The 10,007-nt window shown below is 37.4% G+C and overlaps 1 pseudogene; it reads right to left on the minus strand.

Moving 5' to 3' along the window:
* Positions 1-667: 667 nt before the first annotated feature.
* On the minus strand, positions 668-9,363 carry LOC140888106 (CBL-interacting serine/threonine-protein kinase 23-like; annotated as a pseudogene).
* Positions 9,364-10,007: the final 644 nt, after the last annotated feature.

Genomic DNA, 10,007 nt, shown 5'->3' on the forward strand with positions numbered 1-10,007 from the left:
ATGCATGAATATTTGCATTGTAGAGTTGATGATAGGCTTGGAACCTAGAATGGGACTGCTAGGAACTGCCTGTAGTAAGGTACGCAAGTACAGACTGAGATTGCCAGCGGGTTTTGCATGCTTATATGTTGCCTTTTGTATGTCATTTATTATGCAGCATGTGCATATCATATTGTGCCTGTCCATCTTGTGAGATGAGCCATGTAGGGCCGCTCAGCTCTGTCTGGACGGTTGATGTCTAGGACCTATTGACTGATGGGTCATGGGTGGCTAGCATCGGGGGACACAGTCCACGTCCTGTAGGAATGGGCAGTGTACGCAGGGTTTGCTCCCCGAGTTGTACCACTCATGTCCTAGGCGCCATTACTGAGCAGTTATATACAGTTATCCCAGATATGGATACCCTATCATTTGCATGCATCATATTTGTATGTTTTACCCAGTGCTTTCGTATTGAGCTTAGAGCTCACGTCCAGTCTTTTCTGTGTATTTGGACACCCCATTCGATGGGGCAGGTGTAGGTGCAGGATTGAGTACCAGGAGCTTGGAGTAGCCAGTGACCAGTGAAGACTGCTGGATTAGCTGTAGGTTTTGCCTTTAGGCTATTTATTCGATTTGGTTGTATAAATCAAATTGGTTTAACTGGTTGTATTCTGCCGGTCTGTTTTTATTTAAAGTCTTCCACAGCAATCTATTTAATGCATGTTTAATTATGCTCTTAACTCTGATTAGGTAGTGGATTTGGGTAGGGTCACTACATTTATTGGTATCAGAGCGTATACATGCAAGAAACTTGGGATATAGTAATGAAAATTTGGGTTATCCTTATATAATGGATGAGACCTTGGAAGAGGTGATGATACGGCGATTAAGTTGCCCAAAGACTATCATCATCGGCAGGATTTCTAAAGATTTGTCTTATGGGATTCCAGCAAGTGCGGATAGGAGCAAGGAATCGTGCCCGAGTTTTCAAGACTTCTACTCATGTGGATCCTAGCTTCGGATCGAGTACCGGATGCCAGAGGATTGGTGGGGACTTACTTGATGCTTGCATCTGTACAGTCATTACCATGATGACACTACTCTGAAGATTCTCCAGTCGTAGATGGAGAGATTGTCAGATAGACCTTCACCAGAGAATGCCTCGAGTTCCTAAAGCATGACAGGTTTCGAGAGTGAGGTCTTTAACCTCATGCAGAACATGGTTTTTCCGGTATGCTGATATCGATACTTTCGGTAGGCACACGGGAAACTTCATGTTCAAAAGCATGATATGAATACAAGAAGAACGTTGATGGTAGATCGGGAGCAGAAGGAGTCGACTGACATGCACTGACGCAGAGCATAGCTGATTAGCTATCACGAGCCATTTCTCCGGAGTTCTTCGTAGGAGGACATGTAGAGAGACTTGGTCGGAAGTATGCTTGTATCGATGCGTGTGTCAATTAAAAGCTTCATGCTCAAGAAACGAAGACTTGTACGATGATTTTAAATACTGTATCGTTGTAGTTGTAAACAGTATTTCAGTTGTAATGAATCATCATACTTTAGTTGTATCATTTCAAGTTCGATTGTACATTTCATTGTATTTTGAATACTGTATGTATTACATGAGATTGTAATAAAGAGAATTGTACATAACTTAAAGCAATGATACATGTTTTATTTATCCAGCAATTCGTGGATGATTGCGAGTGATTTTGCTAGGATTGAAATTGTTTTAGTTGATTAGTGTTTAACTATTGCAGCTCATGGGATTTGAGTAGGCCGACTATGACAGTGTGACTTGCGGTTAGTCTAGGCGTTTTCCTAGGATTGACCTAGTTAGTCAGTGGACTATGTTAGTGCCAGCGATGAGTGGACTCATCTAGAGGCATTAAGGGTATTGTTCGGTTTAGAACATTTGGGACTTTGTTCTAGGTTGTTTCCTTAGAAAAGTAGGCTGTCTGACCTTTGTTAGGTTGAGGCTTGTGATGATGGGTTTTCATCAGGGATACCAGGTCCAGTATATGCCGAGAGTTGTTGACTATGACCATGACCAGACGTGATGGGACGCGACCCTATGCCAGTGTTACTCTGGGAGTCCTTGTACTTCAGAGGTTATCTGGGAGCCTTGGTGCTTCAGGATTGGCGGTGGGAAGGCTACTCAGTCTAGGAATTTGGTGACAGTCACGACGAGGTATGACCTTGGATTAGATATCAGGTTTGACATCGATGGTTCGATATCGTCTGGTGTGCCAGAGATATTGTTTATGTTCTGCTGTGGGAACCAGTCGTGGAGGGGATTTCCTTGACGAGTGTGTACCTTGAGCATATAGTTATTAACCTTTAGGTTATTGCTAGACACGTGGATCTAGTAGGTGGACGGATTATACCAGCAATGACTAGGGGTTGTCATCAGTGTTGTAGTTAGAATTTCCTTGTGATAGGAATTATCCAAGATATTGGATGGGATGTTGTTACAAGACTTAGACTCGAATACGAGGACTACTCCATGATGAATGACTTCATCTGCGAGGGATTATATCAGATGTTGAGGATTGTATACGACTATTTAAGATGTGAGGAAAGCACGGCCTATGACCGTGAAACCTTGGTGGTTGTCCAGGTGGGTTATTGAGGTAAGCTACCTTAGTCTTGAACTGTTGCACAATCTTAACAAGGGATATGATCAGGAGAGTGTTCGAAGATTGTGGAAATTTTTGGGATTCTTCAGTTATTCTTCTTGGACTTGACAAGCAGTGGTGTTCATTCTGAATGAACGAGGCAAAGATAGTGAGTCCGGTGATTGCACTAAGTACTGCCTGATATTTTAGAGGTTGAGCGTAGGATTTTCCATGGGATGGAAATGGGCTTAGTTTATCTTGATGTTTGCCTTGGGTGAACAAGACAACGATTAGTAGTACTAAGGTGACACGGGATCTGTGCTAGTGACTACTAGTGGTTATTGGGTAACTCTGTCAGAGTTAGGATGATTAAGTTCAGAATACGAAACAACAGTTAGTAGTGCTGAAAAGGCGTAGGACTTGTGCCAAGTAAACTACTTATGTACTATGATCTGACACCGTTTGGAAATGGTTCTTTGTGGCAGCCAAGTCATGATTATTGACCGAACCATGTAGGTTGGATGATCAGTGGTGGTTTGATCTGATAAGTGCGAGCTTAAGTAGATCGACGAATTCGATTGGTTGAGCCAATCAGGGTTGATCAGGATGTAGAAATTAAGAAATACTTGGAGTAGTATTTTATCGAGTAATGCTTATGGGATGAGTACTGAATACCATCTCAGAGAAATCGAAGATTTGAGTTATTTAGTCTCAATGATCGCCAGAGATGAATCTTCTGGGATTGCTGTAATCGGGAACGATTAGAAGTAGACTTGTATATCAAGTTAGGTGCTATTTTGACAGTGGAGACAAGCAAGGGAGTTGGTAGTTTCCAGTATAGTGCATTCTTGTTAAGAAGGAAGCTGATATTGATTCAATCAATTGCTTAGTGATAGCAATAGGTCAGGAAAGGATTATGTTGTTGTTTCATGTGAGAGTTTTCCATTGAAACAACAATAGTGAAGATTGTTGATTGGACATTTCGGTTAAGTGAGGGCATCTATGTGTACCGTTGTGGTTGGATCCGACGAATAGTTGGAAATGCTAATGGACATTAGCTAGGATCTGATTCTCGAGATCTAGCAGGATGTGTCACTAGTCTTCTAGCGTGTGATGAACGATGTCACTACAAGAAAAAAGGTCATAGACAACGCTTTTTCCGCGTTGTCTATGTGGCTAAAAAAGCGTTGTTGAAGCCAGTGTTGTAAAAAAAACCACTCAACGACAACGCTTTTTTCGCGTTGTCTTTTTTCAAAAAGACAACGCTTTTTTTTCAACGACAACGCTTTTTTTGCGTTGTCTTTTTTAGAAACGACAACGCATAAAAAGCGTTGTCGTTGAGCTGACTTTTTTACAACACTGGCTTTAACAACGCTTTAAATCCTATACGACAACATTTAAAAAGCGTTGTCTTTTATCAAATAAAAAACAAAAAAAAATTAATTCACAATTTTTAATATTATAAATCACTCAAAATTCAAAAATTTGTAAAATAAAATTTAATATACAATCTTTCAATATTACAAGTCATTCAAATATAAAAAATAATCTAATTCTAACTCAATAAACTAGTAGACCTGCATTTTTATTATTCCTATGATCTTCATCAAAAACTTCATCCACATTTGTAGCTTTGATCAGCACCACTTCCGTATTAACTACACAAAATGCAACATCAGTTTCTCATGCACCATTCCAATAAAATGATACAATATAAGGAACAAAATAATTCATGACTCTAGAAAGAAAATAGATGACACTTAATATATTTATACAATACAAAGGAAAAGCAAGTGGGATTTATGGTTTAATAACATTCAACAAATATCATATTAATATATATAAGCATTTAAGTCATAGAAATGGACTCACTCTCTGTACAACGAAGTTCTGCAGCAGTATCAATTGTGAAAAAGCGATTTCCCAATACCAGCTGCAAAAATTACAACTCTTCCTTTCTCTAAATGCCGAACGGCTCTTCTTCTTATGTATGGTTTAGCAATTCTGACATGCGAAATGCAGTCTGAACTCTTGTTGAAATGCCAATGCTCTCCATTGTTGATTGCAAAAATATTGCATTCATGACAGTAGCTAACATCCCAAACATCAAGACAGAAAATGCTAAAGATCATATTACAATACACCATCAAAAATCTCCAAAAATCATAATTATCAATAAAAAACAACATGAATCTTCTAATAATAAATCAATACCAGAGCGTAATAAAATAGCAAATGAACATCCAAGTACCTCGTGCAAGAAAGTTGTAATTTAAGAGAATCAAAATCTCAAATACTTGGTGTGCAGAAACTTGAATCACGTCCAAAAGAACAGTGGCGCCTAAAACAGTGCCAAATTCACTCCAAACATCCCAAATCCACTGCACAACACTGCCTCCAATAGCCCAGAAACGCAACAAATCCAAAAGCCCCTAAATCAAGAGATGTAATTCACAGAGACAACCATCTGCCCCAACTCAAGGTGCTACAACAGGGCAGCCTTATTAATGTATATCCAACAAAAGTAAACCAAACAATAATCTTCATCATTCAATTCCCTTACTCCATATCAGAGACTAATGTATTGAAATTATCAAATCTACAACAATAAATCCAAAATACAACCAACATGGAATTAGATCTCCAGCATGGCAACGTAGAAACTACAAAAAGTTGACATAAATATCACAAGACTAGAACCTGGCATCCTCTAGATATCAGCATAAGAATATCACAATGTATCTCGCTAGTTAGACTAAAAACATTGGATCTTCATGGTTGCTACTGATTTATATCTTGAGTGATCTTTAGTTTAAAAATATGCAGAGCACGTTAATACCAATCATAGCTTAAAATCTCTTGAAACTTGTAGTTTAGATGCTTATTCAAGCTTCGTGATTGTAGCCACCAGCATTTATTGATCTAGCACATACTCCACATATATTTGAGAAAACACTTGACAGTGCTAAATCAATTATCTACCGTCTCATTATAATTTTCAACAATGGGGAACAGAATAAAACACACAAAAGATTTGTATATTAGCAGAAATTCAACTAAATGATTTTTTGACACTAATTATAGAAATTCATGAAATCCCTTGGTGATGTGAATTCTACGAGACCAAGGCAAGAAAGTTGTTGCAAAATGGATATCATGATCTGCTAAGGCCGATGATTTATTATGCTTCATCCAATAAGATTCAAATTCCATACCACTTTCAATGGTCGTACTATCTTTCAATTTCTTTGAACAAACCAGGCAGGTGGCCAATTTCAACTCTTCGGAAGTATATTTCTTTTTACACATTTCCTGTGTACATTAAGAAACAAAAAGGAAATAAACCTTCAAATAGAAAAAAAAAGGAAATAAACCTAATGAAAATCAGGTACACCAGATCCAAAACTAGCCAAACACAAAACAGGAAAGTACCTGAAAAGGCCATAACCTAAGTGCTTGTAACCCCCCGTTTTCTTTGAAATAAATTATAACCTGAAATATGTCACAAACAGGAGAAATGGAGACCAAATAAATTAAAGCAACTCATGTTTCCAGGACATGCATTAAATTTAAATACAGAACACTACCTGAGTTCTCTTCTTGCTTGAAAATAGAATAATATAATAACACAGGTGAATTACATTTCTCCACTCTGAACAATTTTTACCTCATGATACACGAACCACTTGACCTGATGAATTAATCCAAAACACTACCCGAGTTCTCTTGCTCGAACCCGAGGTCGAAATTTGGCAGAGAAAACACATAAAATGAGAAGGAATATATATATATATATATATATATATATATATATATATATATATATATATCATGAATATGCATAATTGAAGATGGATGGCAATGTTGTGGCGAGTGAGACCCATAAGCTCCAAAATCCTCGAAGGAACAGCCTTATCCACGCCAAGCTGATCCACCGCTTGAACAAATCTTCTGTGAAGCTCTGGTGTCCAATCCACCTAAACACACATTTCAAGAAATCTCTTCATATAATTATATATGCAATCATTTCATATTCTTTACCAAATCAAATCCACGCCACTGTGTGTAATTACGCTTTTAATGAGTTAAAAAGTAGGTACATTTTTTTACATAGGTTTGGTTTTAATAGAAAGCACCCCAGATTCACGTGACTTTTGGCTCCCATGATTTTTGTGACAAAGCCATGAATAACAAAGGGAAAAAGACCCGAAATTGTTCCTTAATGGATAAAGCTTATTTCACAGTAAATTGAGCTAGTTAACACTGCAAACCTAGTCTTTACAGCACATGATGTAATATAAAGATCTGAATCTACTAATTAATAGAGATTTAATTAACGATACCTTAACTTTCCTCTTGTCCAGAGGATTTGTGCTCAAAACCAGAACACAGAGTTAACAAATGGAAGAAAACCAATGCATAACCGTATAACACAATTGAATCTAGTAAATCCAATGCAAGGCCAAGAGTTACTTGCAGCAGTTTCTATCGATGAATCCCGCGCTGAAGTGTCTTCGATCGTGCGCTTAAAAGAGAGAAGAGCAGATTAATTTCTCTGCAAAAATGTTGTCTGATAACCCTCAAGAAGCAAGAAGTCTTGATTCTCCATCGCTGGCTCCAATGGCTGCAGCAAAATCAGATTAGATTTAATAAAATACAACGTTTTTTTACAAAAGCGTTGTTTTTAAATGTTGTGCTTCATCATATTTGTTATAGTGTGATATCCCACGCATTAATCATGCACACCGAAACCTAAGGAACCAGCTGCTTGATCAATTTTTGAAGCAATCTCATTAGCAGAACATTTGGATGCAAACCTCGTTTCTCGCTTAACAAACCCCGATAGCCATCTAAAGGGTTGGGCATTTTCCACGGCTACTTAAAATAGAGTGATTCTACCACTCCATCACAACTATAATTTCTAGTGTATACATGTACATGCTGCTTGCTTTTCAAAAAGATAATTGAGATTGAGACCCTGCGAGAAGGAGATAATCTCAAAGGCAGTCATGATCAGTGGTGGGGTAGGTTGTTGTTCCTCTTGCATTTCCACAACAAAGTTCGGTGAGTCCTGAATTCAAGAAAGAATAGTTTAGTACATCTATCCTTAAACATTTAAAGAATATAAGCTGCATCAGAACACCCACCGCTGATTCATTAAAAAGAGCATCAACATCGTCAAGAGCAACTTCCTCACATTCAAATACAGGTTTCTTATATCATTTCTTGAACCACCCATTTTCGAGAACCTCAGAAATTGTGATCCTCTGCTCCACATGGCAAAATCATGTGAAGAAGTTACAATCGGCATGAAAAATAGATCAGCGAATTTAGTAAAAGAGCTTAAATAAAAACCGAATTTTCTGACTGAAAAAGCTAAAACGCTTCTGGTTTTGTTGTTCTCTTCCTCTGGCACTGCTGGAAGGGTCATATGTAAATAGCATGAAAGAAGTGAACATAATGTCAATGGATTGGGATCCAATAATCTTGTAATCAAATTCTTGGTGCTGGTAGAAAACCAAGGAGGGCATATGAACTGCGCTGCAAATATCTGAAACGGAGATTAATGCGGTTTGAGCATTAACATGCATATATTACAAATTTTATCCAGGGTAATATGATACTTGCACCGCTTTTAACCTGATATCTCTAGTGTTTTAATACCTTAAATTCCATTCAGGTAGATTCAGTGATTTTGAGAGACATACATTTGTGAGGATAACTCCACAACACAACACGATAGAATTGATAAATGTGATTTTGTTACCTTTTTGTACAATGCCATAATATTTGGATCTTCAAAAGGGAAAAACCAGCCATAAGAACAAAAAGTACGACACCACATGACCAAATATCTGCTTTGGCTCCATCATAACCCTTACTTTTAATCACCTGCATAATTTAGTTAGATGATTAAAAATCTTAGAAATAAAAGAACTGGAAAACAAAATGCACAAAAATCTAATTGCATACCTCTGGAGCAACATAGTTGGGTGTTCCACATGTTGTATGAAGTAACCCATCTTCCTGAAAGCAAGATTAAAAAAAATTGAACTTCAAGCACAATATAACATCTTGAGTTAGGCTAGATTAAGATCTCAACAAGGTGTCTCAGAAATGCAGCAAAGGTAAAAGTAAAATATTGCTTACCCAAGCTTGCTGAGATAGTGCACTTAATCCAAAGTCAGAGACTTTAAGGACGCCACTGGCGGTAAGCAACAGGTTATCCGGCTATACATTAATAAAAATGAAATAGAATTTGAGTTCCAACCATCAACTATCAAGACTGTTGCACGCAACACTTTCCTGAGATTTTCCAATATTAACAAGAAAATTAGAAGCTTACCTTAAGGTCTCTATGGTAAACGCCTCTACTGTGGCAGTAATCTACAGCATTAACTAGCTGCTGAAAATATTTTATAGCTTCATCTTTTCCAAGCCTACCTTTAGTAGCCTGGCCTCAAGAAACCACAAGGAGTATTGTCATCAGCTACTATCCTCATAATCAATCTGTCATGATTACACATTGACATCGAATAATACTCGTAGCTTACAATTTTTTCAAAGAGTTCACCACCACTGACAAATTCCATCACGATGAATACCTTTGACTTGATAGCCATGACCTGCAGGGAGGGCAAATAAATCGAATCAAATTAACAGGTTTGGAAAAAGTTGGCTTGACAAGTTAAATAGCTACCTCATGCATTCGAATGACATTTGGATGCCTTATTAACTTCATGGTTGAAATTTCGCGCTTAATCTGCAGGAGCATTAGATTTTAACAAAACAAATAGAAACAAAACTTAATTACTGGCAACAAGACAATGAAGCACGCCAGAGACCATAAAGAAAAAGCATGCAGTTCAAATTGTTGTAAAGAAAGTAACAACACCGGCTCCCTCCCACATGCAAACATAACAAAGAGATATATTTACTAATTCTCACATTCATTACATCTTTATTCATGCCATGTCTAGCTTTATATATTCAGACTGTTGCATGTTGATCCATAACCATTTGGCATGCATCATTGAAGTAGTTTTAGAATTTTAACGTCCAGAGATGTTGAAAGACCCGAAAGCTATTCCAGTAAAAGTTGGGAAATCATGCTTCTAACATAAGTTTAAAAAATCAAACCAACTCCTATTGCAAATGGAGAATTGCAATAGAATCTGCAAAAGATCAGACACTCATAAAACAAAGACAAATATATCAAGATCGAGAACAGGCAAAACAAGAAAAAATAAAAAAGAAATAGAAGTAAAAGAGCAGCGAAGCATAAAAAAAACTAGAAAAAGCCCAGAGGGTTATCCATCAGCACCATGAGAGAAAATGACCAGTGCAATGGCAAAACAAGGTTGAAAGTAAAGTCAACTCCAAATAATGAAATAAAATGTA

The sequence above is a fragment of the Henckelia pumila genome, chromosome 3 (genome assembly GCF_033568475.1).
Source record: "Henckelia pumila isolate YLH828 chromosome 3, ASM3356847v2, whole genome shotgun sequence".
Classification (NCBI taxonomy): Eukaryota; Viridiplantae; Streptophyta; class Magnoliopsida; order Lamiales; family Gesneriaceae; genus Henckelia; species Henckelia pumila.